Source organism: Lissotriton helveticus, chromosome 7 (genome assembly GCF_964261635.1).
Source record: "Lissotriton helveticus chromosome 7, aLisHel1.1, whole genome shotgun sequence".
NCBI classification, from domain to species: Eukaryota; Metazoa; Chordata; class Amphibia; order Caudata; family Salamandridae; genus Lissotriton; species Lissotriton helveticus.
The window spans coordinates 1,493,057,348-1,493,074,079 of NC_136068.1; the positions used below are offsets into that span (position 1 = coordinate 1,493,057,348).

Below are 16,732 nucleotides of genomic sequence, written 5' to 3' on the forward strand. Positions count from 1 at the left end.
CTGAATGCTCCTATTTGGTGTTCAATTGTCCTTCTGGACTCCTGGACCTCCTGCAGGAAGAGGTCTAACTTATCCGGCGTCGCTGCCATGTTTGTTGGCGGTATATAGTCCATGGTGAGTGGTGGGGCTGAGTTTTCCGGTGCACCCTGTTGTGATCTGTCTGTTATTGTGGGGTCTGTGGCTTTCCCCCGTGTCCTTCTCTTATCGCGATGTGTAGCAGCTGGTGCAGGTCCTGCTGATCACAGCCACGAGACTAGGCCAAAAGTCTTTAGCTGCTAGTAGACACCACCTTGAGCAGGTGCTTTTCAGGCAGGGATCCTGGCTTCTCGCTGATATCCACCCCCAGAAAAGATATTGCTAAGGGGAAGGGGGCCTCAAACACCAGCTCCGCTGACTTTTGCCCTCGCGCACGGGTGGGAAGGCGCTCTTTTCCTGTTCTTCCTTTCTTGTCTGGACCTGGCTCAGGCCCGGCCACAATCTTGACTCTGGTGCCAGTGTATTTCAGTTCAGGGGGGAAGGCCCCAGGTCTCTGGCACCCATAAGGTTACTCTTAGGCCTCGCAGTGCTGCCGTGGATATGAACGGAGCAACACCCAGCCCTCCCCTCCACTCAGGCCTCACGGGCCACTTCTCACCTGCAACGCGGGGGGAGCCAGCCGTCGCCCACCAAGTCCGGGATAGGGGACCCCCCCCCAGAGCCGCTCCCACCACAGTAGTTTTGTGCGCACAGGAGTCTCTGGGGTTGTGTGCTTTGTAGTGTCCTGCCAGGACAGAGTCTAGTTGTTTTCAAAGTGTAACCCTACACTAAACACCCACCCACCACAGACGTCACTGGGTCAGGTGACGCTGTTAATAAAAGACCCCGAGCGCACGTGCTCGTGGCCAGAACTACTATCCCTAAGCTGGTGTCTGTGTCACACTCAGTGCTGGGAAAATTCCTTTGGGAGGGAGGTGTGGTGCGGGTGGCGTTGCGGACATGTTTTCTTTCAACGTACTGTGGGGGTCTAGCGTCCACGAGTGTCCTGTCGTACTATCAGGCCTCTCATCTCCTTGTTCTAAATGACTGGTGGTACGGGGACAGGGGTGACCCAGCATACGCCCTGGAACGCCATCTGATGGGGAACAACTCTTTACATCAGATACTATATGCGGCATACCTTCGCAGGGGGCTGCCGCCGGCAACTCAGCAGGTATTCCAGGTTCTATCATGCGGGCCTAGGGCCCAACCCTTACATTGGCGACGAGGCGGTAACGCTAGCCACGCGTGCTGCGGCTGAATTACATCGGGGAAATAAGGAAAGGGGAGCTGCCAGCAGTGAAGGCACACCCCCCCTTAAAGAAAGAGCCGGCCGCCGAGAAGCCCACGGGGCGTGTGACGAGCCCCGGGGCCAGAGAAGGAAAAGAGGTGACCGGGAGCCGACCCCGCACCTAGTGAGACCATCGTGAGCTGCCCCCCTTCGCTAGGGGATGAGAGAGACAAGCGGATCGGCCAGAGCCCACCTGTACCGGCCGCAATTGAGTCTGTGCCCACGTGGATCGACCGGAGCCCACCCGCGTCGACCGTGACTGCCCCGACAGTGAGGCGACCTCCGCGGAGTCCACCCGCGTGCAGGAGGTGATCATCAGCCGAGCCGGAGGTGAGCCTGGGCGTTGTGAAATGCCTGGGAGGGAGCCGCGCTAGCCTGAAGCGACCCCCTGTGACTCTATGATAAGCGGTGCCCACCCGCATGAACGTGGCGCCCCGCCGAGCGGCCAACAATTAACTGTACATGGAAGCAGGACCAGCGGAGCCCACCCGCGGCCTGCATGCAGCGTCCCCCGCCGCGTGTGTGAAATGCGGCGGTGGGATGAATGAATTTGATAAGGGAGCACCCGCAGCGTGTGAATAGCTGCCGGCGCCGAATAAGTGAAGCGGAGCCCACCCGCGATCGCCCCGCAGTGAAGCGATATAGGTCCCGACAGTGAAGGGACGTGTAAAGAGCACCGGGGAAGTGGAAAACGAAAGCGGAGCCTACCCGCTACAATCAGTAATGTTGCCTCACCCGCTGTAGAGCGCCAACACCCCACCCCGCGAAGCGTGTGGCCGCCGCGGTGGGGGAGAAAGAGTGAAAACCCAGCGCCTGGCACACAGCCGGTAAAAGCATTGTCAAGCCCGGCGCAGCATAATTCACAGGAAGGGAAGCCAACAAGCCGCGACCGTTGTGTGAGGCCCGCAGCATGTGGTGAGCTGCCGGGCCCTGAATAAAAGAAAGCCAAGCCCTAACACAAGTGCCTAACGCGGAGCCCACCCGCGATAGGAGCCCGCAAAGGAAAGGTCAGCGCCGACGCCCCCCCCCCCCTCAGCCTGAGGAGTAAGGAGGGCAGGGCCGCGAGACACTGCACGTGGCCAGCGCCGTCCCGTGAGACAATGCAGAGCCCCCCCTGCTAAGTGCCCGAACCGCAGCTCCCACTCCGCGAGGCGTGCAGGCTGAGCGAGGCCGCTGGGGTGAGAAACAGAACCAAGAAAAGGAAGAGAGCCAGCACCGACTACTCACCCTGCATGTTCTGCCTCCCCCGCAGTGACCCGCGAGGCCACGCCTGTCCCCGGTAGCGCCCGCAATAGAGTCCCGTTTTGCCAGCTCCAAACCAGGGAGGCCTCAGGGAAGAGAACTTTGGCCTGAGAAATGCCTGCAGCGCCACCAGGCCGACCCGAGCAGCACCGCACCGGCCACAAGACGCGGTAATGAAAAAAAAACTGAATACAAAAGCCTCGTCTCTGGGCAGACATTCCCTGAACCAGCATACCCATACGCCAGGACAAGCTTGGGGCTCACGAGTGCAACACAAAGAGTCAGCACTGCCATCTAGTGGCCAAAAGGGAAAAGTGCACCTGCCACCAGAATTGAACTTAGCTGCAGGACTGAGAAAAGTTTACAAGGACATCAGGGCGTGTGAGTTACAAAGGGGTTGTCCTGCAAACTCCAGGACCTTGGGCCTTGAATAAGTACAAAAAAGGAGTGGTCAGAGTTATCAATCATATGTATACACAAGTATTTACTTCATACCAAAAGACACCACATATAATTCAGTACAGTGGAATATAGTTACTGATGCAATATTCTTAGTCAAATTGCATTTATTCTCCACAAAAGTTCATTCATTTAGATTTCAAACAAGGAATTCATCATATTGTGATTGATATTCATTCAATGTAATTGTGAGTTCATTACATTGGAATAGTGCTCTCACTGTAGAGGGGAAGGGGAGTGAGATGGTTTGTGAGGGACTGGGTAAAGGTGGTGTGACATTCAAAGCATCACAGTAAAATCAAATACGCCTTTACAATCAAGGTAGTATTAATGTTCCCAAAATGCATCACACATAGGTAAGAAACCATTCATTGCTTTAGATCCTATGGTGTGTCAGGTTGGCGTAGTCTACGTTTCGACCCCTTGTGTGCTGAAGGGTTAGTATTGCCTCATGTTGGGGTCTTCATCAGGACAAGGTAGAGAGCCTACACGGAAGAAACGGTCAATGGATGTTCCGTCGTGGTGTGGGCTGGAGAGCTCCTAGAAATTTTGGGAATGCGTCCTCAGGCAGCGGCATAGAGCGTTAAGTCGTGCAGTCATTACTGGGTGAGCGCCACGTTTCTCTGGCACCTTTCTGTTGGGCTTCTCTGTGCCGCCGTCAGTGCCGCTTGAGTCCTCGATCAATCTGAGGCTCCTCGCGGTGCCGCAGCTCAAAGACACATAACACAAAACACATAAGTCAAAGTCCTTTGACTTATGTGTTTCTCAATCATTATATACTGAACTTTTGAAATCATGGATGCATCACGCTATGTTTAACAATTTTGTGATACCCTCATCTATGGAATGATTCTTGATTTGGAAGAATGAATTAGACTCTCCATACTACAAAGTGAATAAAACTTTGAACTTTTGAATTTTTGAACATTTCGTTTAATTTGCATTTATCCAGCACATAGGAGTGCTCAGGTTTTTCACCTTACACCCGTAAGGTCCCTTCAGCCACATTGATTTTCTGCCCCACCCGGACAGATGGGGTTCATCCTGAGCACCCTGAATGGTTGAACATTAGATTACCTTTCAGATTACTTTATATACTCGGAGTGCAGCGGACCTCTTCTACTTGCAAGAACAGGGGACGACATGTAGAGGGCCCGCTACATGGAGAAGCCTGGTTAGCATGAGTAAGCAAGAAAGAATACCGGACCGCGTCGAGGAAGAGAACGAAGAGGAAGAATGGAGTAACACAACATCACTCCACAGAGGAAGAGAGAGAACCACAGTCAGCACAAAGGAACATCGGTGCTGTCCAAGGAACATCGCAACAGTCAGCACACAGGAACATCGGTGCTGTCCAAGAAACATCGCAACATCCGTGTGGATCCCAGTAATCCCTACAACCTGCATTCGAGGAGACCAACCACTGAAGAACCGTATGGGTGCCCCGTGAACCTGAAGCTTGCCGAAGCAGAGCATACCCGAGCACTAGACAATCCACCTTTGTGGACTACACAAGACTCGACTGTGGCCATGTCCGAAGTTCCGCAGCGGCCCGCACAGCCCACGCGATCAAGTGGCAGTCCAGGGGACAAGGGCCTCGGCCGCATGTCCTGTGAGAGAGGAATCCGGATGGGAGAGGTGCAGCAGAGGCAGCTCCACGACAGGCAACAGGAAACACGAAGGCCCCAGGTGAACACCTGGCACCGAGAAATGGTCTGGTGAAGACACTGAACCCATGTCCTAATGGCAAGACCATCCTGGCGGATGACATCAACATCCCCGAGGACATCATGAGAGACTTGGCGGTGAGTCCGTTGGCAGTTCCTCAGCGAAGCTTTTGCGCGGCTCGTGCGAAGCCCCGTACGGTCCACCCGGTCCCATCGTGTCCGGCAAGAGGGTCCTCCCAGCGTCTCTAGTGAGAGAAGAGTCCAAGCAGGAGAGGCCAATCTTCGAGGCTCCAGTGAGAGAGGAGTCTGGCAAGAAAGGCAAGTCGGAAGTTACTTGGCCGGACGGAGGTGTGAAGGCATCAAGATCAGCAAATCCAAAGAAAGACCTCTCGTGCCATAGTCGTCTCCAACAACCAACAAGCGTAGTCATCCACTGGACTAGGAACAACTGCGAGACCCCTCAAGGGTCACACCCATTCTTCTCCCGATGCTCCAAGTGATGAACACTGTAGATAAGCGTCAACACAGCAAGACAAGGATGATCTGAAGTACACCGCTAAGGTGAAGCTCATCTGACTGACTTTGTGGTCCAGAACTTCAACATCTCCCAGCCGATCGCCTGAAGAAAATCTGTTGGGGTTGTAAACTGTTGTTGTTCTGTTTTCTTGCAGGTTGGACATTTTGTTTTCCTTTCATTAAATTTTGGGAGGGATGTAGTGTCCTGCCAGGACACAGTCTAGTTGTTTTCAAAGTGTAACCCTACACTAAACACCCACCCACCACAGATGTCACTGGGTCAGGTGACGCTGGTAATAAAAGACCCCGAGCGCACGTGCTCGTGGCCAGAGCTACTATCCCTAAGCTGGTGTCTGTGTCACACTCATTCTATCATGCGGGCCTAGGGCCCAACCCTTACACGCTTGAGCCACAAGGTCCCATCAGCGCTTCCTGCTGCCGGGTTCAATGTAGGCCGCACCTAACCAGTCATAGGAGCCCCAGAGGAGCCGGCTCTGATGATGATCAATCAACGGGGGGGGGCGCAAAAGACTCATGGGACCGCTCGGTGCTGGCGCGAGAGGGGGCACCAGCAAACAAAGGCTCACCACCAGCGCCCGCCCATGCACCAGGCCCAGCTCGTTTGCTGCTTCACAGTAATCACAGGGTCCTGCCAGGGGGCAGTGGGGGGAGCAGCCTAGGTTCACAAAGTAGATCGCAGTGGGTAGGCCACAGTCCCTCCCCGCGCTGTCTCTGCCCCAAGCTGCTGAGTCCCAGCTGCCTCCAATGTCGGGCCCGCTCACCGATGGGTGCTGCTGTGGGGGCCGTGACTTTACCGCCAGTCCAGAATATTGCTGCAGCTCTGTCGATCTTGTGCAGCCAGCCGGCCCAGGGCAACAGGTATCAGCGGATACGGCCGCACAGTGTTGGAGCCTTGAATCTCCACACAGAATTTCCAATATCCTCAGAGAGAGTCTTTCCTCTCCCCTGAGATACTATCACCCCCTGTTAATAGACTCAGAAGGGGAGAGTAGTATCTCCAGGGAGTGAAGAAACGAAGACGGACCACCAGGTAACTTCAGACCAATCCAAAGGGACGGTGGGACAAATCAAGAGGTGAAAGTAACCTGCAGTAATAACAAGAATGAAAAGAACAGGGTAGGAAACAAAATACTCTCTAAACTACAGGTGTAGTGATTCTTTGATAGACAGGTACTGTGTACTTTCACATACTCACAATGATAAATATAAGGGTGGTGCTCAGAAGTCAAGTTCCAATCCAAAAACCTGAAGTAGAAACCAATGAGTTCCCTAGACAGGGTGAGTAAGAATTGCTGCCAGTCTATTTAAAGGCGTACATCTGCCAAAATTCCCAGCTGAAGCAGTTGCCGTCTACACTGTAACTTAGATCCTCCCAGGCAGACTGAGTAACTTCACTTACAGCATAGAATGTAATAATAAAAAAAAAAGAAAATCAAAAAAAGACACTGCAATTGCAAGTCCTTCTTACTCACATGACTAGACGATTGATAAGCCTCAACGAGAATACAATCAAGAGCTCATCACCGCTTCACGCTATACCTCTAACGTCTTTCGATAATTGAAGACAGCAGCGTGTAAGCAATCTCTCTTTCGTGAGGATTGTGGCAGAAAAATGAAGACAGCGGTTCCTCGTGCTTGAGGGACACCGGATTAGGCAGCAGCGCTCTCTCGCTCGATCTGGTGGAATGACTTCTCAAGTAAACAGTGCGTCCTCGTCCTTGCAGGTGAAAACAATTAACACAAACAGGAGCACTACCTCGCGCTTGGGGGTTGTAGTGTTGGGCCCTAGGCCCACATGGTGTAAGCAATGAGACACACGGACACCAGTTAGGGGATAGCAGATCTGGCCACGAGCACGTGCGCTCTGGCTCTTTTATTGACAGCCTCACCTGACCCAGTGACGTCTGTGGTGGGTGGGTGTTTAGTGTAGGGTTACATAGAAAACAACTAGACTGTGTCCTAGCAGGACACTACATTCCTCCCAAACTTTAAGGAAAGGAAAAGCGAATGTCCAACCTGTAAGAAAACAGAACAATAACAGTTGATAGCCCCAACAGATCTTCTTCAGGCGATCAGCTGGGAGAATGTTGAAAGTTCCAGGACTACAAAGTCAGTCAGATGAGCTTCACCTCGGCGGTGTACTTCAGATCATCCTTGTCTTGCTGTGTTGACGCTTATATACAGTGTTCTCACTTTGGGAGCAGAAAGGGTGTGACCCTTGAGGGGTCTCGCAGGTGTTCCTAGTCCAGTGGATGACCACGCTTGTTGGTTGTAGGAGACGATTATGGCACGAGAGGTCTTTCTTTGGATTTGCTGATCTTGATGCCTTCACATCTCCGTCCGGCCAAGTAACTTCCGACTTGCCTTTCTTGCCGGACTCCTCTCTCACGGGAGCCTTGAAGACTGGCCTCTCCTGCTTGGACTCTTCTCTCACCAGAGACGCTGGGAGGACCCTCTTGCCGGACACGATGGGACCGGGTGGGCCGTGCGGGCTTTGCATGAGCCGCGCAAAGGCGTCGCTGCCGAACTGCCAACGGACTCACCGCCAAGTCTTTCATGATGTCCTCGGGGGTGTTGATGTCATCCGCCAGGATGGTCTTGCCGTTAGGACATGGGTTCAGTGTCTTCAACAGACCGTTTCTCGGTGCTAGGTGTTTACCTGGGGCCTTCATGCTTCCTGTTGCCTGTCGTGGAGCTGCCGCTGCTGCACCTCTTCCATCCGGATTCCTCTCTCACAGGATATGCGGCCGAGGCCCTTGTCCCCTGGACCGCCACTTGATCGCGTGGGCTGTACGGGTCGCTGCCGAACTTCGGACATGGCCACAGTCGAGTCTTGTGTAGTCCACAAGGGTGGATTGTCTAGTGCTCGGGTATGCTCTGCTTCGGTAAGCTTCAGGTTCACGGGGCACCCATGCAGTTCATCAGTGGTTGGTCTCTTCGAATGCAGGTCGTAGGGATTACTGGGATCCACGCGGATGTTGCGATGTTCCTTGGCCAGCACCGATGTTCCTGTGTGCTGATTGTTACGATGCTCCTTGGACAGCACCGATGTTCCTGTGTGCTGTAGTTCTCTCTCCTCCTCTGTGGAGTGATGTGATTCTCCATTCTTCCTCTTCGTTCACTTCCTCGACGCGGTCCGGTCTTCTTTCTTGCTTTCTCATGCTAACCAGGATTCTCCATGTAGCGGGCCCTCTACATGTTGTCCCCGTGGTCTTGTCCATGTGGTAGGACACTGTCTTCACTTGGCTTGGTGACTAGACCTGTCGTCGTATCTTCCTTTTCTTCATGGCGTCGCGCCCTCCCTTTCCATGTTGGTCAGTTTTCATCTTGGGCATGAGTTGTCATGCTGTGCTATTTTCTTTGTGGTCGCTGTTCACCGTCACGGTGTTTTGGCGTTGGCGCGCTTTGTCTGCGCGGAGGAGGGTTGCGTCACCGCTCCTGGTGCAACTCTGGTGCATGCTGCCCTGCGTGCTGACGATGGCGCTCCGGTTGCTGCGAGACATCGCTGTCTCTGTTGGGGACCTTTGTGTGCAGTCCCGTGGCGTTGGCGTGTCGCTGTGCAGCGTCACTCTGGCGCTCCTGATTCCTGGCACGTTCCGGCGCAGTGCTGCGCGGTCCTGGCGTGCGGGTGTGGAGTTCTTGGACGCCTGTTGCGTTCTTGCGGCACGGTTCCGTGCTGTTGGCGCGTTCCTGAAGGTTCTGGCGTGGTTCTGTGCTTCTGGTGCGTTTCTGCGTGGTCTCCTGATGTGTTCAGGAGGTTGCATGTTGACGTGGCGTCATTCGGGCGTGGCAGTGTCCTTGTGCTTGGACAGATTCTCCTGTTGCTGTATGGCGCGTTTCTGCGCACTTACTGTTCAGGGTTCTTGGACGCCTGTTGCGTGACGTTGGGTACTTGCTGCTTTGGACCGTTGGCGGGAGTGGTTGATGCTGCGGTGAACACCTGTGGCCACAAGGCGTCGCTGCTCTCTCCGTCGTTTGATCTCGGCACTCGTTTTCCCTGGACGTTCTTTCAGTGCTTGGCAGTCGTTTCCTCCAGACGTCAGTGCTTGTGTTTTTGTGGAGGCGTTTGTGCCTCTTCCCACGTTGCGTTGGAAGTGGCGTCTGCAGACCCCTTGCTGGTGTGGGTGGGTGTCTTCTGCGTGGTTGCACACTTACTTGCTGCGTGGTAGTAGATTCTAGTTGTGGTTGCGTTGTGTTGCGTTGCGCATTTACTTGCTGCTTGGTTCCTTGGGGCGTTACTCAGTCTGTTGCCCCTTGCTGCTGTTGACCCATTGTGGGTTTGTGCAATGCTTGTTTTTTTTTTGCTTTCTTTAATGGCAGGTGTAATTTTCCTCTCCGGCCACTAGATGGCGGTAGATTCTAATTTAGCAGCAGCCTGCCTTGTGGCACTTGTCTTGCCTGTGTTGTGCACTCTACTGTCTGTGTTTCACTCTCAGTGCACAGGGAGCTGGAGCTGTGAACCGGCCTCATGCTGCCTTCCAGGTGAGTCCCTTCCCAGTTTTAGTGTACTTTTTGTTTGGGGCCGGGATGGTGCAGGTATGATGGCGAGTTCTGTGGTTATGTGCAGGGGTGGGGGGAATGCTCCTTGTCGCATGCACTTTGATGTTTGTTTTCAATTTTAAACATCGGCGGCGCTGGCCGCTCACGGGCACTCTGTTCCTCGGCTGGGGAGCCCTCCTGTCGCTCTCCTCGTTGCCCCCGCCCGCAGCAGCCTTTCATTCACTCACTGCGAGGTGGGGGGAATGGCTGGGGGGGTTCAACTGCAGCTGGCATTGGACCACGTGCCTCCCTGCACTGTATTAGTCTCCCTGTTCACCTCCGCCCGGTCGCCGCAGCACCTCAGCTCACACGCTGCGCTGGGCGGAGGAAAGGCCGACTTCCGTGAGTGTTTGCCGCTTTGAACGGCTGCAAGCTCCCCGCTGCCGCAGCTCCACAGTTCATAGGCTGCGGGGGACAGTGTGTGTGTAGCAGCTGCGGGTGGGCTCCGCTTTTGTATTTTTTAAAACTCGGCAGCTCTCCACGCGCTCCCCGCCGCCGCAGCTTCACACACGCGGCGGGGGAGGGGGGGGGCGCCGCAGGCAGGCCGCGGGTGGGCTCCGCGAGTCCTGCTTGATTACTGTTCATTCACCCGAGCAGCGGCGGACAGGAGGCACCACAGGCAGGTCGCGGGTGGGCTCCGCTGGCCTCGCTATACTAGGGGCGCAGTATGTTTATAGCGGGTAGGCTCCGCTTTCATACACAAACAGAAGGGGGGGTCGCTTCAGGCACGCGCGACCCCCGAGGGCATTATTAGCGCCCTGGCTCACCTCCGGTCCGGTCGACCTCGCATGCCATGCGGGTGGGCACCGCTTTTGGCGCTTTACTTTCCGGGGATCACCTTGGTGTTCGGCCGACGGCCTTTTCACTTCGCGGGTGGGCACCGCTTGTCAGCAGTCACGGGGGGGGGGTCGCTCCAGGCATTCGTGGCCCCCTCCGCTCACCTTCGGCCGACGGGCCTGATGCTCTGTCGCGGTCGTGGCGGGTGGGCTCCGCCCGGCCGGTGCACCTCTCCGGTGGGGGTTTCTGCCTCGCAGCCGTCTCAGGTGGGCACTGGGCGGTCCGCTCTTTTCCTGGTGGCGCTGGATGGTGGCGGCCGACGCGGGTGGGCTCCGGTCGGCTCGTCCTTGAAGGCTGGTGCGGTGGGCCTCACGGTCGCTGCAGGCCGTGGGGCTCCAACGTGCCCACCGGCTTCTCGGCGCTGCTGCGCCCTGCTACAGGGGGTGCCCTGCAGGCGGGCAGCTCTCTCCCCCTTTTCTCAGGATGTTTTGGCAGTGGCACGCGTGGCTTCACTACCGGCCTCGTCGCCAATGTAGTGTTGGGCCCTAGGCCCACATGGTGTAAGCAATGAGACACACGGACACCAGTTAGGGGATAGCAGATCTGGCCACGAGCACGTGCGCTCTGGCTCTTTTATTGACAGCCTCACCTGACCCAGTGACGTCTGTGGTGGGTGGGTGTTTAGTGTAGGGTTACATAGAAAACAACTAGACTGTGTCCTAGCAGGACACTACAGGGGTCCGAAGGAAATCAAAAGAACCCAGCGCGTCTGGGCGCTTGCTGATAACAAAGAACTTCACTTGAATTCAGCGCGTCCTTGCGCTAGTGCTCAAAACGTGAATCTGGAGAAATACACTCGATGCCAGCGCGGCTATGCGCTTAATGAAGTAGATGAAATACCACTGTCTTCATCGCGTCCTTGCGCATGGGGGTTAGACGGGGATTCCAAAACATGAACACTCACAGCAGAGCTTTCTGATGCTGCTGAAAAGCATTTCCACTAGTTCATCCAGGGTACTGCAAAAGAGGAGAAGAGAGTCTCAGTTTCCAACAGACAAAAGGGGGGTGGTCCAAACAAGAAGGAAAGCCAAGCACTAGGGACCGGGCTCTCACAGCTAATAAGCTGTGTTGTTCAGCTGACAACCCCTGTGCAGTATGGGAAAGCACACAAGCCACCTATCCTAATGATGCATTATGGGATGTTTAGTTCTCTGAACTATGATGAAAACATGGTACAAGAAGCCTGGCTGTTAACACACAGCTTCCTCTGGTATGCCCCAGCCTTTAGAGAGAATACAACTGGCCTGGGGCTAGGCTTCCCGCAATGTGGCAGTTCGCTTCTCTGCACAACCCAGGGCTGAACGGCGGCAGTTCACTCCTCTTGCCACTCCTGGGTGCTCTGGCGTGTGCAGGAGCCCACTATGACGCCACCACGCTGCAGAGTACAGCAGGATGTCAAGGCCTGGTCCGGAGCTCCTTTACTAGGTGTCCGCCATGATCAGCAGTTAGCCACGCCCCCCCCTCAAAGATATTATGAAATTAAAAGCACCTGCTGCAGCCTTCCTTGCCTCAGCAATATTCCGGCAATAATAAAAATGGCAAGATAACTGGTGATTAATGGAGCTGTTGGAGTTTTTTCTAGTGGAAGTTGTGACTCATTATAAGGTAGGAGATGGTTTATGCCGCAAAGCATGTTTAGTTTAGTTTAGTTTATGCATTTATAGCGCGCGTAATTCACCGGCAGACGGTCTCAGAGCGCGAATGTGCATGTGCACCATGCAGAAGGAATCTGTGGAGAAGGAGGTCAATGAGGGGCATCAACAGGCGAAATATCCGGCCCTGCCAACTGAGCAATTTAATTTGATTCCATAGTGGACCTCACAAGTTGCCCTGTGTTTTTCTTCACCCAGTTATCTTACCATTAGATTCTCAGTGCATGTTTCAGATTTACGCACATCTTCTTCCACAAATTTGTTGCTGCCTCCTTTGTTGCGGTGTGGGCTCTTTCTACAGCAGACCCTCTTTTCGTTGGATATGATAGCGGCCCCGCCTGAGCCGCGGAAAGAGCCCTGGTGTTCTGGTGAGCATCTCTGCGATGACGCCAACCGACGCCACAGCGTAAGGACTGGGTGCCAGTATTGGGGGAACTACAGTGTCAGCGGGGGCTCAAGCTCTGCCCCACACCCCACTTGGGGTTTATTTGAACACTGAGAGGCAAGATGCACCAGTTCACTGTAGCGTTACTGGGCACTACATCAACCATCAGGCCATGGGTGTGGCAAGTCCCACTGGGGCGGGACTTATGACTTCAAAATGGTGCCAAAAACTGCTGTGCCTTGACCTCTCCATTCTCTGCCTCTGAAGAAGTGGATTACACGAAATGCGTCAGACAGCAAGATTGAATTTTATTCCTGTGAGGCATTGCTTTGTCCCCACTATACCCTCCAATAAAATTGTTGGCAATAGACCTACAAGGTGTGGGCTCTTTCTACAGCAGGCCCTCTTTGCGTTGGATATATACATACATACATACATACCTATATACACACCCACACAAACACCCACACGTACACACCCACACCCATATATATATATATACGAAGGCAAACAAGTTAAACTGGAATGACGGAGTGGTAGTAATCTGTTCCAGTGTTGCTCCGGCCATCGGGGAAAAGGATGAAAAACCGATCAAAGCGTTTAGCAACTGGCTGTGAGTACACTGTGGATTGTTTACCCAAATCGACACTGAAAAAATGATTAACACTGCGCATGCAGAAAGAGGCATTGTGGACCAGGTAGTCTGAATGAAGGAGCACATTGGGAGTTAAAAGAATCAAGGTAAACCAAATAACATTTTGAGTGACTGTTCGCATTAAAGCACTATAAAAGAATGAAAATGGTACTTTTACCTTGAATTCGACCAACACTTGAAAATAACATTTAAAAAGACTGCCTCTTTTAATTAATGGACTGTTGTCCCTCTTCAGTGTCACAGCCACGTTTGAAAAGACTAACGAACCCACCCCAGAAACCATTGCATATGATTAAGAGGTAACTGACCTCGAAACGCGTTATGCTATCCTGCTTGTAATTAATCTCTTGCCTGGAAATAAAGAACCTGGAACATGCTGGTGTGGCCGGTTATTGCGCTGCTGACGGCGGTGCGTAATTCCTGTTGAATTTTCTGGGCTGTCTGACACATCCCGAGACCGACCCCGACTCGCAAGGTTGTGGCGCTTTTCTTGTCAGATTCTTGGTTTTGTGTGAAACAAATTAAAAAAGCGCCCGCCGGCTGAAACATGAATGATGGAAAAGGCTGAGTGGAGTGGCCACGCTGAGAGGCCCGCCTCACCATGGAAATAATTTCTGCGACAGCTAGGGTTTGCCGAAAGGATTTCCTTAAGCACAGCATGCACGGGCAATTATCTCCACGAAGGCAAACAAGTTAAACTGGAATGACGGAGTGGTAGTAATCTGTTCCAGTGTTGCTCCGGCCATCGGGGAAAAGGATGAAAAACCGATCAAAGCGTTTAGCAACTGGCTGTGAGTACACTGTGGATTGTTTACCCAAATCGACACTGAAAAAATGATTAACACTGCGCATGCAGAAAGAGGCATTGTGGACCAGGTAGTCTGAATGAAGGAGCACATTGGGAGTTAAAAGAATCAAGGTAAACCAAATAACATTTTGAGTGACTGTTCGCATTAAAGCACTATAAAAGAATGAAAATGGTACTTTTACCTTGAATTCGACCAACACTTGAAAATAACATTTAAAAAGACTGCCTCTTTTAATTAATGGACTGTTGTCCCTCTTCAGTGTCACAGCCACGTTTGAAAAGACTAACGAACCCACCCCAGAAACCATTGCATATGATTAAGAGGTAACTGACCTCGAAACGCGTTATGCTATCCTGCTTGTAATTAATCTCTTGCCTGGAAATAAAGAACCTGGAACATGCTGGTGTGGCCGGTTATTGCGCTGCTGACGGCGGTGCGTAATTCCTGTTGAATTTTCTGGGCTGTCTGACACATCCCGAGACCGACCCCGACTCGCAAGGTTGTGGCGCTTTTCTTGTCAGATTCTTGGTTTTGTGTGAAACAAATTAAAAAAGCGCCCGCCGGCTGAAACATGAATGATGGAAAAGGCTGAGTGGAGTGGCCACGCTGAGAGGCCCGCCTCACCATGGAAATAATTTCTGCGACAGCTAGGGTTTGCCAAAAGGATTTCCTTAAGCACAGCATGCACGGGCAATTATCTCCACGAAGGCAAACAAGTTAAACTGGAATGACGGAGTGGTAGTAATCTGTTCCAGTGTTGCTCCGGCCATCGGGGAAAAGGATGAAAAACCGATCAAAGCGTTTAGCAACTGGCTGTGAGTACACTGTGGATTGTTTACCCAAATCGACACTGAAAAAATGATTAACACTGCGCATGCAGAAAGAGGCATTGTGGACCAGGTAGTCTGAATGAAGGAGCACATTGGGAGTTAAAAGAATCAAGGTAAACCAAATAACATTTTGAGTGACTGTTCGCATTAAAGCACTATAAAAGAATGAAAATGGTACTTTTACCTTGAATTCGACCAACACTTGAAAATAACATTTAAAAAGACTGCCTCTTTTAATTAATGGACTGTTGTCCCTCTTCAGTGTCACAGCCACGTTTGAAAAGACTAACGAACCCACCCCAGAAACCATTGCATATGATTAAGAGGTAACTGACCTCGAAACGCGTTATGCTATCCTGCTTGTAATTAATCTCTTGCCTGGAAATAAAGAACCTGGAACATGCTGGTGTGGCCGGTTATTGCGCTGCTGACGGCGGTGCGTAATTCCTGTTGAATATATATATATATATATATATATATATATATATAGGTGTAGATTAGATTACTACTTTTCTGAGTTCATAATCACAGACATATCCATGGAAAGCTGGGCCGAGTGCTTATTCCTCAGTCCTTTCAGTCCTATTCCCTCTGTACAGCGTTTTCCATAGCAGAGAAATTTTTTTTTTTCAGGATGGAGCCCCGCCAAATGTGGAGGTGGTCCTTCTCCCTTCCGAGCATGGAAGAGGAGTTACTCCAGCCCTTCCTTGAGAAAACTACTGACCATTTCCTGAGTGGAAAGCGGTCAGAGAGGTGTTGAGAATGCTCCCAATCACTTGTGTTGGAACACCTTTCTAGGTGGGATGCAGGCCACCGGTGCTGTCTCACTAAAGTCATAAGGTGGTGATAACATTTGTGACGTAATACCAAATATAGAAACAACGAAACATTGTCATGGAAATTATGTTGATTTGCTTTTCATCATCTACCGCAACCCACCTTTGCATTTTTCTAAAACAAAATATGGCATGATAATGTCGTTCACATATTTAAAGGATAAATGTTCCTGAATTAAAAATAATACCCAAATAAACGTACAGATCCAATCTTGCTAATATAAACTTTTACTCAGAGGGCTCTTTTATAACAGTAATCTGGAGCACTATTGTTGATAATGTCCATATTCAATCAAAGCTTGAACAGTCACAATATCCTAAGTCACTCAAACATATCCTTGATAACTTAAAGGGTTACTCTGAGCTCTCCTCTTGATAATACATAGCTTCACTCAAGTCCTGATCCAGAACCCCAGAGTGAGTTAAAACTGTGATCCTAAGATCCCATAGTCACTATAATTCCGATATTTCCCTGCTCTAGATAAAGTGCAGACTCACCCAGAGTTGCTCCTAAAATACACAAAACACACAAAGAGGTATGTTTTACTCATGGAAACATTCACATTTACTTATTTAAGAGCTCTGTGTTAATAATAAATACAATAACCATAGAGGCACTTGGTCTGCATTATGATATAACAAGCAGCAAATGACTGTGAGACTGAGATAGGGAGATCTGCTATAAATTTCACGACCCTAATGTTCATAGTTTGCTTAGAGTGTTAGGTCCTTTGCTGGATCTGTGTAAGTCACCTTTGATTCTCAGATTTACAGCGATGATTGCAAGAATAGAGATCCGTTGATATTCTAGAGATCTTCCGCCATGTCTTGTATACCTTTCTGGTCAAATGACATGTACATTCCTGAAAAGGCTGAGCTCAAGAGTTTCCTCATTTTTAGCTTTTATAAATTTTCTGCCTTACTGTGCCCCCTTATACTTTTGGTGCTGCTACAAAGCCTATTCCACAAAGTCCTCAT

At 51.6% G+C, this 16,732-nt stretch overlaps 1 protein-coding gene across 11 annotated transcripts in view; it reads left to right on the top strand.

Annotated features, from left to right (window-relative positions):
• Positions 1-16,732, top strand: part of LOC144767498 (uncharacterized) — a 1,510,898-nt gene that overhangs the window by 625,493 nt on the left and 868,673 nt on the right. The window lies entirely within an intron of this gene.